The 12,500-nt window shown below is 43.3% G+C and overlaps 26 non-coding genes and 1 pseudogene across 26 annotated transcripts in view; all 27 read right to left on the bottom strand.

Annotated features, from left to right (window-relative positions):
- Positions 1-29, bottom strand: part of LOC133430541 (5S ribosomal RNA) — a 119-nt gene extending 90 nt beyond the window's left edge. The window contains exon 1 of the ribosomal RNA XR_009775003.1: positions 1-29. This exon is cut by the window's left edge and continues 90 nt beyond it. This is a non-coding gene — a ribosomal RNA (5S ribosomal RNA).
- Positions 30-228: 199 nt separating this feature from the next.
- On the bottom strand, positions 229-347 carry LOC133430756 (5S ribosomal RNA; annotated as a pseudogene).
- Positions 348-564: 217 nt separating this feature from the next.
- On the bottom strand, positions 565-683 carry LOC133430486 (5S ribosomal RNA). Its single transcript, XR_009774950.1, has one exon. It is a non-coding gene; the product is annotated as a 5S ribosomal RNA (ribosomal RNA).
- Positions 684-896: 213 nt separating this feature from the next.
- Positions 897-1,015, bottom strand: LOC133430904 (5S ribosomal RNA). Its single transcript, XR_009775310.1, has one exon. It is a non-coding gene; the product is annotated as a 5S ribosomal RNA (ribosomal RNA).
- A 199-nt stretch (positions 1,016-1,214) lies between these two features.
- On the bottom strand, positions 1,215-1,333 carry LOC133430926 (5S ribosomal RNA). The gene has a single exon (XR_009775331.1). It is a non-coding gene; the product is annotated as a 5S ribosomal RNA (ribosomal RNA).
- Positions 1,334-1,550: 217 nt separating this feature from the next.
- On the bottom strand, positions 1,551-1,669 carry LOC133430849 (5S ribosomal RNA). Its single transcript, XR_009775258.1, has one exon. It is a non-coding gene; the product is annotated as a 5S ribosomal RNA (ribosomal RNA).
- Positions 1,670-1,886: 217 nt separating this feature from the next.
- Positions 1,887-2,005, bottom strand: LOC133430809 (5S ribosomal RNA). The gene has a single exon (XR_009775219.1). It is a non-coding gene; the product is annotated as a 5S ribosomal RNA (ribosomal RNA).
- A 199-nt stretch (positions 2,006-2,204) lies between these two features.
- Positions 2,205-2,323, bottom strand: LOC133431182 (5S ribosomal RNA). Its single transcript, XR_009775576.1, has one exon. It is a non-coding gene; the product is annotated as a 5S ribosomal RNA (ribosomal RNA).
- Positions 2,324-2,540: 217 nt separating this feature from the next.
- On the bottom strand, positions 2,541-2,659 carry LOC133431003 (5S ribosomal RNA). The gene has a single exon (XR_009775404.1). It is a non-coding gene; the product is annotated as a 5S ribosomal RNA (ribosomal RNA).
- Positions 2,660-2,859: 200 nt separating this feature from the next.
- Positions 2,860-2,978, bottom strand: LOC133430848 (5S ribosomal RNA). The gene has a single exon (XR_009775257.1). It is a non-coding gene; the product is annotated as a 5S ribosomal RNA (ribosomal RNA).
- Positions 2,979-3,195: 217 nt separating this feature from the next.
- Positions 3,196-3,314, bottom strand: LOC133430893 (5S ribosomal RNA). The gene has a single exon (XR_009775299.1). It is a non-coding gene; the product is annotated as a 5S ribosomal RNA (ribosomal RNA).
- Positions 3,315-3,513: 199 nt separating this feature from the next.
- LOC133430648 (5S ribosomal RNA) lies at positions 3,514-3,632 on the bottom strand. The gene has a single exon (XR_009775103.1). It is a non-coding gene; the product is annotated as a 5S ribosomal RNA (ribosomal RNA).
- Positions 3,633-3,831: 199 nt separating this feature from the next.
- Positions 3,832-3,950, bottom strand: LOC133430865 (5S ribosomal RNA). Its single transcript, XR_009775273.1, has one exon. It is a non-coding gene; the product is annotated as a 5S ribosomal RNA (ribosomal RNA).
- Positions 3,951-4,167: 217 nt separating this feature from the next.
- Positions 4,168-4,286, bottom strand: LOC133430912 (5S ribosomal RNA). The gene has a single exon (XR_009775317.1). It is a non-coding gene; the product is annotated as a 5S ribosomal RNA (ribosomal RNA).
- A 199-nt stretch (positions 4,287-4,485) lies between these two features.
- LOC133430942 (5S ribosomal RNA) lies at positions 4,486-4,604 on the bottom strand. Its single transcript, XR_009775346.1, has one exon. It is a non-coding gene; the product is annotated as a 5S ribosomal RNA (ribosomal RNA).
- A 222-nt stretch (positions 4,605-4,826) lies between these two features.
- On the bottom strand, positions 4,827-4,945 carry LOC133430984 (5S ribosomal RNA). Its single transcript, XR_009775386.1, has one exon. It is a non-coding gene; the product is annotated as a 5S ribosomal RNA (ribosomal RNA).
- A 217-nt stretch (positions 4,946-5,162) lies between these two features.
- On the bottom strand, positions 5,163-5,281 carry LOC133430798 (5S ribosomal RNA). The gene has a single exon (XR_009775208.1). It is a non-coding gene; the product is annotated as a 5S ribosomal RNA (ribosomal RNA).
- Positions 5,282-5,493: 212 nt separating this feature from the next.
- On the bottom strand, positions 5,494-5,612 carry LOC133431106 (5S ribosomal RNA). Its single transcript, XR_009775503.1, has one exon. It is a non-coding gene; the product is annotated as a 5S ribosomal RNA (ribosomal RNA).
- A 223-nt stretch (positions 5,613-5,835) lies between these two features.
- Positions 5,836-5,954, bottom strand: LOC133431134 (5S ribosomal RNA). Its single transcript, XR_009775529.1, has one exon. It is a non-coding gene; the product is annotated as a 5S ribosomal RNA (ribosomal RNA).
- A 199-nt stretch (positions 5,955-6,153) lies between these two features.
- On the bottom strand, positions 6,154-6,272 carry LOC133430576 (5S ribosomal RNA). Its single transcript, XR_009775035.1, has one exon. It is a non-coding gene; the product is annotated as a 5S ribosomal RNA (ribosomal RNA).
- Positions 6,273-6,495: 223 nt separating this feature from the next.
- LOC133430847 (5S ribosomal RNA) lies at positions 6,496-6,614 on the bottom strand. The gene has a single exon (XR_009775256.1). It is a non-coding gene; the product is annotated as a 5S ribosomal RNA (ribosomal RNA).
- Positions 6,615-6,826: 212 nt separating this feature from the next.
- On the bottom strand, positions 6,827-6,945 carry LOC133430972 (5S ribosomal RNA). Its single transcript, XR_009775374.1, has one exon. It is a non-coding gene; the product is annotated as a 5S ribosomal RNA (ribosomal RNA).
- Positions 6,946-7,162: 217 nt separating this feature from the next.
- On the bottom strand, positions 7,163-7,281 carry LOC133431263 (5S ribosomal RNA). The gene has a single exon (XR_009775651.1). It is a non-coding gene; the product is annotated as a 5S ribosomal RNA (ribosomal RNA).
- A 216-nt stretch (positions 7,282-7,497) lies between these two features.
- LOC133430983 (5S ribosomal RNA) lies at positions 7,498-7,616 on the bottom strand. The gene has a single exon (XR_009775385.1). It is a non-coding gene; the product is annotated as a 5S ribosomal RNA (ribosomal RNA).
- A 217-nt stretch (positions 7,617-7,833) lies between these two features.
- On the bottom strand, positions 7,834-7,952 carry LOC133430570 (5S ribosomal RNA). Its single transcript, XR_009775029.1, has one exon. It is a non-coding gene; the product is annotated as a 5S ribosomal RNA (ribosomal RNA).
- Positions 7,953-8,151: 199 nt separating this feature from the next.
- LOC133430846 (5S ribosomal RNA) lies at positions 8,152-8,270 on the bottom strand. Its single transcript, XR_009775255.1, has one exon. It is a non-coding gene; the product is annotated as a 5S ribosomal RNA (ribosomal RNA).
- Positions 8,271-8,486: 216 nt separating this feature from the next.
- LOC133430468 (5S ribosomal RNA) lies at positions 8,487-8,605 on the bottom strand. The gene has a single exon (XR_009774932.1). It is a non-coding gene; the product is annotated as a 5S ribosomal RNA (ribosomal RNA).
- Positions 8,606-12,500: the final 3,895 nt, after the last annotated feature.

Genomic DNA, 12,500 nt, shown 5'->3' with positions numbered 1-12,500 from the left:
GGCGCATCCAGGCCAGTATGGCCGTAAGCAGAAGCTGCAGCTTGAAATACCTCTTATATGGAGTTGAAGATAAGTCATAGAATATAAGTCATTGATCTGTTGGTTTTATTTGTTGGAGTTAAGGTGCCTTAACCATGTGCAAAACACTTTAGGACGTGAGCTGTCGCTGTTACCACGTTGAAATATGTGTGGGTAGATTAAGCGAGAGCGTTCTCTGCTGGTTGAAAAAGCTTACAGCAACTGGTATTCCCAGGCAGTCTGCCATCCAAGTACTAACCAGGCCCGACCCAGCTTAGCTTCCGAGATCAGACGAGATCAGGCGCATCCAGGCTGGTATGGCCGTAAGCTGAAGCTGCAGCTTGAAATACTTCTTATATGGAGTTGAAGATAAGTCATATAATACTAGTCATTGATTTGTTGGTGATAATAATTTAGAAGCGCTTATTTGTTGGAGTTAAAGTGCCTTAACCATGTGCAAAAAACTTTAGGACGTGAGCTGTCGCTGTTACCACGTTGAAATATGTGTGGGTAGATTAAGCGAGAGCACTCTCTGCTGGTTGAAAAAGCTTACAGCACCTGGTATTCCCAGGCTGTCTCCCATCCAAGTACTAACCAGGCCCGACCCTGCTTAGCTTCCGAGATCAGACGAGATCGGGCGCATCCAGGCTGGTATGGCCGTAAGCAGAAGCTGCTGCTTGAAATACCTCTTATATGGAGTTGAAGATAAGTCATATAATATAAGTCATTGATTTGTTGGTGATAATAATTTAGAAGCGCTTATTGTAGTTAAAGTGCCTTAACCATGTGAAAAACACTTTTGGACGTGAGCTGTCGCTGTTACCACGTTGAAATATGTGTGGGTAGATTAAGCGAGAGTGCTCTCTGCTGGTTGAAAATGCTTACAGCACCAGGTATTCCCAGGCGGTCTCCCATCCAAGTACTAACCAGGCCCGACCCTGCTTAGCTTCCGAGATCAGACGAGATCGGGCGCATCCAGGCTGGTATGGCCGTAAGCAGAAGCTGCAGCTTGAAATACCTCTTATATGGAGTTGAAGATAAGTCATAGAATATAAGTCATTGATTTGTTGGTTTTATTTGTTGGAGTTAAAGTGCCTTAACCATGTGCAAAACACTTTAGGACGTGAGCTGTCGCTCTTACCACGTTGAAATATGTGTGGGTAGATTAAGCGAGAGCGCTCTCTGCTGGTTGAAAAAGCTTACAGCACCTGGTATTCCCAGGCGGTCTCCCAACCAAGTACTAACCAGGCCCGACCCTGCTTAGCTTCCGAGATCAGACGAGATCGGGCGCATCCAGGCTGGTATGGCCGTAAGCTGAAGCTGCAGCTTGAAATACTTCTTATATGGAGTTGAAGATAAGTCATATAATATAAGTTATTGATTTGTTGGTGATAATAATTTAGATGCGCTTATTTGTTGGAGTTAAAGTGCCTTAACCATGTGCAAAACACTTTAGGACGTGAGCTGTCGCTGTTACCACGTTGAAATATGTGTGGGTAGATTAAGCGAGAGCGCTCTCTGCTGGTTGAAAAAGCTTACAGCACCTGGTATTCCCAGGCGGTCTCCCATCCAAGTACTAACCAGGCCCGACCCTGCTTAGCTTCCGAGATCAGACGAGATCGGGCGCATCCAGGCTGGTATGGCCGTAAGCAGAAGCTGCTGCTTGAAATACCTCTTATATGGAGTTGAAGATAAGTCATATAATATAAGTCATTGATTTGTTGGTGATAATAATTTAGAAGCACTTATTTGTTGGAGTTAAAGTGCCTTAACCATGTGAAAAACACTTTAGGACATGAGCTGTCGCTGTTACCACGTTGAAATATTTGTGGGTAGATTAAGCGAGAGCGCTCTCTGCTGGTTGAAAAAGCTTACAGCACCTGGTATTCCCAGGCGGTCTCCCATCCAAGTACTAACCAGGCCCGACCCTGCTTAGCTTCCGAGATCAGACGAGATCGGGTGCATCCAGGCTGGTATGGCCGTAAGCAGAAGCTGCAGCTTGAAATACCTCTTATATGGAGTTGAAGATAAGTCATAGAATATAAGTCATTGATTTGTTGGTTTTATTTGTTGGAGTTAAAGTGCCTTAACCATGTGCAAAACACTTTAGGACGTGAGCTGTTGCTGTTACCACGTTGAAATATGTGTGGGTAGATTAAGCGAGAGCGCTCTCTGCTGGTTGAAAATGCTTACAGCACCTGGTATTCCCAGGCGGTCTCCCATCCAAGTACTAACCAGGCCCGACCCTGCTTAGCTTCCGAGATCAGATGAGATCGGGCGCATCCAGGCTGGTATGGCCGTAAGCAGAAGCTAGTGCTTGAAATACCTCTTATATGGAGTTGAAGATAAGTCATATAATATAAGTCATTGATTTGTTGGTGATAATAATTTAGAAGCGTTTATTTGTTGGAGTTAAAGTGCCTTAACCATGTGAAAAACACTTTTGGACGTGAGCTGTCGCTGTTACCACGTTGAAATATGTGTGGGTAGATTAAGCGAGAGCGATCTCTGCTGGTTGAAAATACTTACAGCACCTGGTATTCCCAGGCGGTCTCCCATCCAAGTACTAACCAGGCCCGACCCTGCTTAGCTTCCGAGATCAGACGAGATCGGGCGCATCCAGGCTGGTATGGCCGTAAGCAGAAGCAGCAGCTTGAAATACCTCTTATATGGAGTTGAAGATAAGTCATAGAATATAAGTCATTTATTTGTTGGTTTTATTTGTTTGGAATTAAAGTGCCTTAACCATGTGCAAAACACTTTAGGACGTGAGCTGTCGCTGTTACCACGTTGAAATATGTGTGGGTAGATTAAGCGAGAGCGTTCTCTGCTGGTTGAAAAAGCTTACAGCACCTGGTATTCCCAGGCGGTCTCCCATCCAAGTACTAACCAGGCCCGACCCTGCTTAGCTTCCGAGATCAGACGAGATCGGGCGCATCCAGGCTGGTATGGCCGTAAGCAGAATCTGCTGCTTGAAATACCTTTTATATGGAGTTGAAGATAAGTCATAGAATATAAGTCATTGATTTCTTGGTGATAAGAATTTAGAAGCGCTTATTTGTTGGAGTTAAAGTGCCTTAACCATGTGCAAAACACTTTAGGACATGAGCTGTCGCTGTTACCACGTTGAAATTTGTGTGGGTAGATTAAGCGAGAGCGCTCTCTGCTGGTTGAAAATGCTTACAGCACCTGGTATTCCCAGGCGGTCTCCCATCCAAGTACTAACCAGGCCCGACCCTGCTTAGCTTCCGAGATCAGACGAGATCGGGCGCATCCAGGCTGGTATGGCCGTAAGCAGAAGCTGCAGCTTGAAATACCTCTTATATGGAGTTGAAGATAAGTCATAGAATATAAGTCATTGATTTGTTGGTTTTATTTGTTGGAGTTAAAGTGCCTTAACCATGTGCAAAACACTTTAGGACGTGAGCTGTCGCTGTTACCACGTTGAAATATGTGTGGGTAGATTAAGCGTGAGCGCTCTCTGCTGGTTGAAAAAGCTTACAGCACCTGGTATTCCCAGGCGGTCTCCCATCCAAGTACTAACAAGGCCTGACCCTGCTTAGCTTCCGAGATCAGACGAGATCGGGCGCATCCAGGCTGGTATGGCCGTAAGCAGAAGCTGCAGCTTGAAATACCTCTGATATGGAGTTGAAGATAAGTCATAGAATATAAGTCATTGATTTGTTGGTTTTATTTGTTGGAGTTAAAGTGCCTTAACCATGTGCAAAACACTTTAGGACGTGAGCTGTCGCTCTTACCACGTTGAAATATGTGTGGGTAGATTAAGCGAGAGCGCTCTCTGCTGGTTGAAAAAGCTTACAGCACCTGGTATTCCCAGGCGGTCTCCCATCCAAGTACTAACCAGGCCCGACCCTGCTTAGCTTCCGAGATCAGACGAGATCGGGCGCATCCAGGCTGGTATGGCTGTAAGCAGAAGCTGCAGCTTGAAATACTTCTTATATGGAGTTGAAGATAAGTCATTTAATATAAGTCATTGATTTGTTGGTGATAATAATTTAGAAGCGCTTATTTGTTGGAGTTAAAGTGCCTTAACCATGTGAAAAACACTTTTGGACGTGAGCTGTCGCTCTTACCACGTTGAAATATGTGTGGGTAGATTAAGCGAGAGCGCTCTCTGCTGGTTGAAAAAGCTTACAGCACCTGGTATTCCCAGGCGGTCTCCCATCGAAGTACTAACCAGGCCCGACCCTGCTTAGCTTCCGAGATCAGACGAGATCGGGCGCATCCAGGCTGGTATGGCCGTAAGCAGAAGCTGCAGCTTGAAATACCTCTTATATGGAGTTGAAGATAAGTCATAGAATATAAGTCATTGATTTGTTGGTTTTATTTGTTGGAGTTAAAGTGCCTTAACCATGTGCAAAACACTTTAGGACGTGAGCTGTCGCTCTTACCACGTTGAAATATGTGTGGGTAGATTAAGCGAGAGCGCTCTCTGCTGGTTGAAAAAGCTTACAGCACCTGGTATTCCCAGGCGGTCTCCCATTCAAGTACTAACCAGGCCCGACCCTGCTTAGCTTCCGAGATCAGACGAGATCGGGCGCATCCAGGCTGGTATGGCCGTAAGCTGAAGCTGAAGCTGCAGCTTGAAATACTTCTTATATGGAGTTGAAGATAAGTATATAATACAAGTCATTGATTTGTTGGTGATAATAATTTAGAAGCGCTTATTTGTTGGAGTTAAAGTGCCTTAACCATGTGCAAAACACTTTAGGACGTGAGCTGTCGCTGTTACCACGTTGAAATATGTGTGGGTAGATTAAGCGAGAGCGCTCTCTGCTGGTTGAAAAAGCTTACAGCACCTGGTATTCCCAGGCGGTCTCCCATCCAAGTACTAACCAGGCCCGACCCTGCTTAGCTTCCGAGATCAGATGAGATCGGGCGCATCCAGGCTGGTATGGCCGTAAGCTGAAGTTGCAGCTTGAAATACCTCTTATATGGAGTTGAAGATAAGTCATAGAATATAAGTCATTGATTTGTTGGTGATAATAATTTAGAAGCACTTATTTGTTGGAGTTAAAGTGCCTTAACCATGTGCAAAACACTTTAGGACATGATCTGTCGCTGTTACCACGTTGAAATATGTGTGGGTAGATTAAGCGAGAGCGCTCTCTGCTGGTTGAAAAAGCTTACAGCACCTGGTATTCCCAGGCGGTCTCCCATCCAAGTACTAACCAGGCCCGACCCTGCTTAGCTTCCGAGATCAGACGAGATCGGGTGCATCCAGGCTGGTATGGCCGTAAGCAGAAGCTGCAGCTTGAAATACCTCTTATATGGAGTTGAAGATAAGTCATAGAATATAAGTCATTGATTTGTTGGTTTTATTTGTTGGTTTTATTTGTTGGAGTTAAAGTGCCTTAACCATGTGCAAAACACTTTAGGACATGAGCTGTCGCTGTTACCACGTTGAAATATGTGTGGGTAGATTAAGCGAGAGCGCTCTCTGCTGGTTGAAAAAGCTTACAGCACCTGGTATTCCCAGGCGGTCTCCCATCCAAGTACTAACCAGGCCCTACCCTGCTTAGCTTCCGAGATCAGACTAGATCGGGCGCATCCAGGCTGGTATGGCCGTAAGCTGAAGCTGAAGCTGCAGCTTGAAATACCTCTTATATGGAGTTGAAGATAAGTCATATAATATAAGTCATTGATTTGTTGGTGATAATAATTTAGAAGCACTTATTTGTTGGAGTTAAAGTGCCTTAACCATGTGCAAAACACTTTAGGACGTGAGCTGTCGCTGTTACCACGTTGAAATATGTGTGGGTAGATTAAGCGAGAGCGCTCTCTGCAGGTTGAAAATGCTTACAGCACCTGGTATTCCCAGGCGGTCTCCCATCCAAGTACTAACCAGGCCCGACCCTGCTTAGCTTCCGAGATCAGATGAGATCGGGCGCATCCAGGCTGGTATGGGCGTAAGCAGAAGCTGCAGCTTGAAATACCTCTGATATGGAGTTGAAGATAAGTCATAGAATATAAGTCATTGATTTGTTGGTTTTATTTGTTGGAGTTAAAGTGCCTTAACCATGTGCAAAAGACTTTAGGACGTGAGCTGTCGCTCTTACCACGTTGAAATATGTGTGGCTAGATTAAGCGAGACCGTTCTCTGCTGGTTGAAAAAGCTTACAGCACCTGGTATTCCCAGGCTGTCTCCCATCCAAGTACTTACCAGGCCCGACCCTGCTTAGCTTCCGAGATCAGACGAGATCGGGCGCATCCAGGCTGGTATGGCCGTAAGCTGAAGCTGAAGCTGCAGCTTGAAATACCTCTTATATGGAGTTGAAGATAAGTCATATAATATGAGTCATTGATTTGTTGGTGATAATAATTTAGAAGCGCTTATTTGTTGGAGTTAAAGTGCCTTAACCATGTGCAAAACACTTTAGGACGTGAGCTGTCGCTGTTACCACGTTGAAATTTGTGTGGGTAGATTAAGCGAGAGCGCTCTCTGCTGGTTGAAAAAGCTTACAGCACCTGGTATTCCCAGGCGGTCTCCCATCCAAGTACTAACCAGGCCCGACCCTGCTTAGCTTCCGAGATCAGACGAGATCGGGCGCATCCAGGCTGGTATGGCCGTAAGCAGAAACTGCAGCTTGAAATACCTCTTATATGGAGTTGAAGATAAGTCATAGAATATAAGTCATCGATTTGTTGGTTTTATTTGTCGGTTTTATTTGTCGGAGTTAAAGTGCCTTAACCATGTGCAAAACACTTTAGGACGTGAGCTGTCGCTGTTACCACGTTGAAATATGTGTGGGTAGATTAAGCGAGAGCGCTCTCTGCTGGTTGAAAAAGCTTACAGCACCTGGTATTCCCAGGCGGTCTCCCATCCAAGTACTAACCAGGCCCGACCCTGCTTAGCTTCCGAGATCAGATGAGATCGGGCGCATCCAGGCTGGTATGGCCGTAAGCTGAAGTTGCAGCTTGAAATACCTCTTATATGGAGTTGAAGATAAGTCATATAATATAAGTCATTGATTTGTTGGTGATAATAATTTAGAAGCGCATATTTGTTGGAGTTAAAGTGCCTTAACCATGTGAAAAACACTTTAGGACGTGAGCTGTCGCTGTTACCACGTTGAAATATGTGTGGGTAGATTAAGCGAGAGCGCTCTCTGCTGGTTGAAAAAGCTTACAGCACCTGGTATTCCCAGGCGGTCTCCCATCCAAGTACTAACCAGGCCCGACCCTGCTTAGCTTCCGAGATCAGACGAGACCGGGCGCATCCAGGCTGGTATGGCCGTATGCTGAAGCTGCAGCTTGAAATACTTCTTATATGGAGTTGAAGATAAGTATATAATACAAGTCATTGATTTGTTGGTGATAATAATTTAGAAGCGCTTATTTGTTGGAGTTAAAGTGCCTTAACCATGTGCAAAACACTTTAGGACGTGAGCTGTCGCTCTTACCACGTTGAAATATGTGTGGGTAGATTAAGCGAGAGGGCTCTCTGCTGGTTGAAAAAGCTTACAGCACCTGGTATTCCCAGGCGGTCTCCCATCCAAGTACTAACCAGGCCCGACCCTGCTTAGCTTCCGAGATCAGACGAGATCGGGCGCATCCAGGCTGGTATGGCCGTTAGCTGAAGCTGCAGCTTGAAATACCTCTTATATGGAGTTGAAGACGAGTCATATAATATAAGTCATTGATTTGTTGGTGGTAATAATTTAGAAGCACTTATTTGTTGGAGTTAAAGTGCCTTAACCATGTGCAAAACACTTTAGGACGTGAGCTGTCGCTGTTACCACGTTGAAATATGTGTGGGTAGATTCAGCGAGAGCGCTCTCTGCTGGTTGAAAAAGCTTACAGCACCTGGTATTCCCAGGCAGTCTCCCATCCAAGTACTAACAAGGCCCTACCCTGCTTAGCTTCCGAGATCAGACGAGATCGGGCGCATCCAGGCTGGTATGGCCGTAAGCAGAAGCTGCAGCTTGAAATACCTCTGATATGGAGTTGAAGATAAGTCATAGAATATAAGTCATTGATTTGTTGGTTTTATTTGTTGGAGTTAAAGTGCCTTAACCATGTGCAAAACACTTTAGGACGTGAGCTGTCACTCTTACCACGTTGAAATATGTGTGGGTAGATTAAGCGAGAGCGTTCTCTGCTGGTTGAAAAAGCTTACAGCACCTGGTATTCCCAGGCGGTCTCCCATCCAAGTACTAACCAGGCCCGACCCTGCTTAGCTTCCGAGATCAGACGAGATCGGGCGCATCCAGGCTGGTATGGCCGTAAGCAGAAGCTGCAGCTTGAAATACTTCATATATGGAGTTGAAGATAAGTATATAATACAAGTCATTGATTTGTTGGTGATAATAATTTAGAAGCGCTTATTTGTTGGAGTTAAAGTGCCTTAACCATGTGCAAAACACTTTAGGACGTGAGCTGTCGCTGTTACCACGTTGAAATATGTGTGGGTAGATTAAGCGTGAGCGCTCTCTGCTGGTTGAAAAAGCTTACAGCACCTGGTATTCCCAGGCGGTCTCCCATCCAAGTACTAACCAGGCCCAACCCTGCTTAGCTTCCCAGATCAGACGAGATCGGGCGCATCCAGGCTGGTATGGCCGTAAGCAGAAGCTGCAGCTTGAAATACCTCTGATATGGAGTTGAAGATAAGTATATAATACAAGTCATTGATTTGTTGGTGATAATAATTTAGAAGCGCTTATTTGTTGGAGTTAAAGTGCCTTAACCATGTGCAAAACACTTTAGGACGTGAGCTGTCGCTGTTACCACGTTGAAATATGTGTGGGTAGATTCAGCGAGAGCGCTCTCTGCTGGTTGAAAAAGCTTACAGCACCTGGTATTCCCAGGCGGTCTCCCATCCAAGTACTAACCAGGCCCAACCCAGCTTAGCTTCCGAGATCAGACGAGATCGGGCGCATCTTTTTTTTTTTTTTTTTGTCTTTTATTATGAAAATATATTTACAAAAAAAATATATTTTTGTTTACAGTATCCATTTCCAACACATTTTCCTCTCTCTGTGACATTTACACTCAGGTCCTTTTTTCAAAAGAAAAGAAAAACAACATCAGCACTCGAATTACAAAAACAAACCTGATTTGCACATCGTGGCATTTCAAAACCCAGCATCATTCGTTCAGCCATCCCACAGGGTGAAAAATCATTCCAACTATATGATCACTGTGCACAATTTTCAAAAGATGAAGTAGCCAAATTTTTTTTTTTTTTTTTTTTTTTTTTTTTTTTTTCTTTTTTTTTTTTTTTAAACACACAATTTCCCAACTACACAGTCCAAAAAGAGCTACCAATTCCACACAATCCTCTTTTCTTTATCAAGGGATAGGAGAGTGGCATCCTTCACATACAGTCGTTCAAAATGGTCTACCCCATGTATCAACCTGTATCGAATCTGTTCCTTTACTATGTTTTGAAAAATCGGCCATATTGCAATAACCCTTCGTTCGTAATGTGCCTTGTTTCTTCGTGCCCTTATTGCCCATCGTGCATGGCTCAACATAAATCTGCACAGCATTTCGTTTCTAATTTTACTGTATTGCCAGTTTCCAAATAAAAGAAAAAACTCCCATGAATCCCTTCCGTCCCACACCATTCCCAATTTTTCTATTAGACATTTCTTCAATAACCCAAAAAAGCCAGATAACTCAGGACAAATATCAAACATATGCATCAGCGTTTCCGGCAATAAGCCACAAACATCACAATCTCTGTCTACAGCTTTATCCAGTTGATGTAAAACCACATTAGTAAAAATTTTATTGTGTCTTATTTTGAAATCATTGTCCTCAGCCTCGATGCTGTTACCCTGTACTTTCCATTTCTCCCATATTTTCCACCCCTCTTTCTGTGGAAAGACCTTGCTCCAATACGACAAGGAGGCCGGTGATTTCGTGACGTTCACTAAAAAACGCTCGTAGATTTCCTTGCAGGAGATCAGACTGAAGCTCTTGTTTTCCCCCTCTCGCTTAATTCCCAGCTCTGGGAGTTTGCTTGTCCTATCTCTAGCTGTACCTGTTTCTATCAGCCTTCTCCATTGTTGTGGGATACTTCTCTGAATAGTCTTATAATAATTATCTATGACCGTGTATGTTGAATTATAATCAACTTCCCTTATACTATCCACCACGGCCTGCGTCGGCAAAAAACCGGGCACAAATTCATACATTATATCTTTCAGCTGTACTAGTCCAGCTCTTATCATTTTGTTATTATAGAACATTTTATTTTCTTTCTTTATATATTTATTTAAAAATATCGGCAGTTCTCTTATTAGGCTTATAGAATTCGCCTCATATTCTATATGCTCCAGGAAGCCAGCTTGTGCTTCGAGGACCTCCCTATAAAATAATGGGACTCCCGCTGTCATCGGCCTCTTCGGTTTCATAAGCAGGACAAAATCTCCTATTCCGAGCACTCGATTTAAAAAAAACCGCATAAGACCCTTCCAGCCGTAAGCCGTGTCATCGTACAGATATTTTCTGACCAATTTAATCCTGAAAGCATTTTTCTTACTTTCTATGTCTAGTAATTTTAGCCCTCCCTCTTCATATTTCCCTATTAATGTTTTTCTTGCGATTTTCCCCACCGTTGTCCCCCACAAGAAAACTGTCATAATCTCATTTAGTTTGTTTAGTGCCCATAAGGGTAGATCTATCACCGTGAGTGCATAATATATTTTAGACATTACCAAGCTATTTAATACCACCACCTTCCCATTGAGTTTCAGGTTCCTCATTCGCCAATAGCACAAAATTGCTTCTATCCTTTTAATTATACTAGTCCATGTCATGTCCCTGGCCGTTTCACTGTTTACCCCAATGTATGTACCCAATATTTTGATATGTTCTGCTTGTAATTGTACCGGTAATTCATTTTGCGGCGGTCCCTTCATATTGATGAACATGATTTCTGATTTATCTGGATTTATTTTAGCTCCTGAGGCTCTACCATATCGTTCTACCAAGTTTATTATTCTATGTACACTATTTATGTCTTTAATCAGTAGCGTGGTATCATCAGCAAACTGTTGTATGGTGCACATCTCCCCTCCAGGTAATTCTATACCTTTTATTTCTGAATCTTGTTTAATAAGGACACCCAGTGTTTCCACGATTATTGTATACAAAATTGAGGACAGTGGACATCCCTGTCTCACCGACCTTCGAAGCGGAAAAGGATCGGTAACCACCCCGTTACACTTCACACTGCCAGTGGCGTTGGCGTACATTAACCTAATCCACCCGAGAAAACGCGCTCCAAATCCCACCCTCTCCAAAACTTTGAACATAAATTTGTGTTCGACTCTATCAAAGGCTTTGTTGAAGTCCAGTGAGACCAGAATGCCCTCTTTGCTGGTAGTTTTCAAAAATTCTACTGTGTCTCTGACAGTATTCAAAATATCTGAAACTTCCCTTCCCGGCACACTATAAGCCTGAGAGGGCTCTACGATAGTGTGCACGACCTGTTTTATTCTGTTTGCTAGTACTTTCATCAATATTTTGTAATCCGTGTTTAGTAGTGTTATAGGCCTATAATTGGCTAGATTTCGTTTATCCCCTTTCTTATATATGATCGTTATGATCCCTCTTGCCATAGATGCCGGCACGGATTGTGTTAATTCTATTGTTCTGTATAAATTTAACAATATTGGTTTCAATATATCACTAAATTGTTTATAAAAATTCGCTGTTAGTCCATCACTACCTGGACTTTTATTTAGTACTAATTGTTTTATTGCCAAATCAATATCCTCTTCCTTCATCTCCTGGTCGCACATGAGTGTGTCTTCTTCAGCTAACTTCATCTCACATTTTGCCAGGATCTCCTCTGTTATCCCATCATCTGTCCCCTCTGTTTCAAAAAGATGGGTATAATAATTCTGGACTGTCTCTAAGATCTCTACAAAGTCAGCTGTTGTCTCTCCCTTTTCATTCATCACTTCCGCTATGTAGCATTTGTTTTGCCTTCTTTTTTCCAAGTTCAGGAAGAAGCCGGTATTTTTTTCTCCTTCCACCGCATACTGCGCTTTGCTCCTTAATATAGCCCCTTCGCATTTCAACCTCTCCAACTCTTTTAACTCGGTATGCAATCTTATTAACTTATTCCCCTCCGAGCCTTTCTGTCTCTCAACCTTTTCGATTTCTGCTCTTAGCATTCTTTCTTTCTTCTGTTGTCTCGCCCGAAACCTTTTCGCATATTGTATGGATTTCCCTTTTATTTTTGTCTTCAAGTCCTCCCAGCCTTGTATTATATTCTTTTCAAAACCCGGTTGTGAGCTTACGCTCAAAATTAGTTGCCTAATGGCTCTATTATAATTCACATCGTACAAGAGATGTGCATTTAAGTGCCATGTCCCCCCTCCCCTTTTCTCTTCCTGTTCCCCCATTTCTAATGATAGTATGGCGTGATCGCTTAAGTGTATCCATTTATAATCCACATTATTAAATAATCGTATATGCGATGTCTTCGTTAAGCACAAATCAAT

This window comes from Cololabis saira, unplaced genomic scaffold (genome assembly GCF_033807715.1).
Source record: "Cololabis saira isolate AMF1-May2022 unplaced genomic scaffold, fColSai1.1 scf039, whole genome shotgun sequence".
Classification (NCBI taxonomy): Eukaryota; Metazoa; Chordata; class Actinopteri; order Beloniformes; family Belonidae; genus Cololabis; species Cololabis saira.
This window is presented reverse-complemented; position numbering and strand designations above follow the sequence as displayed.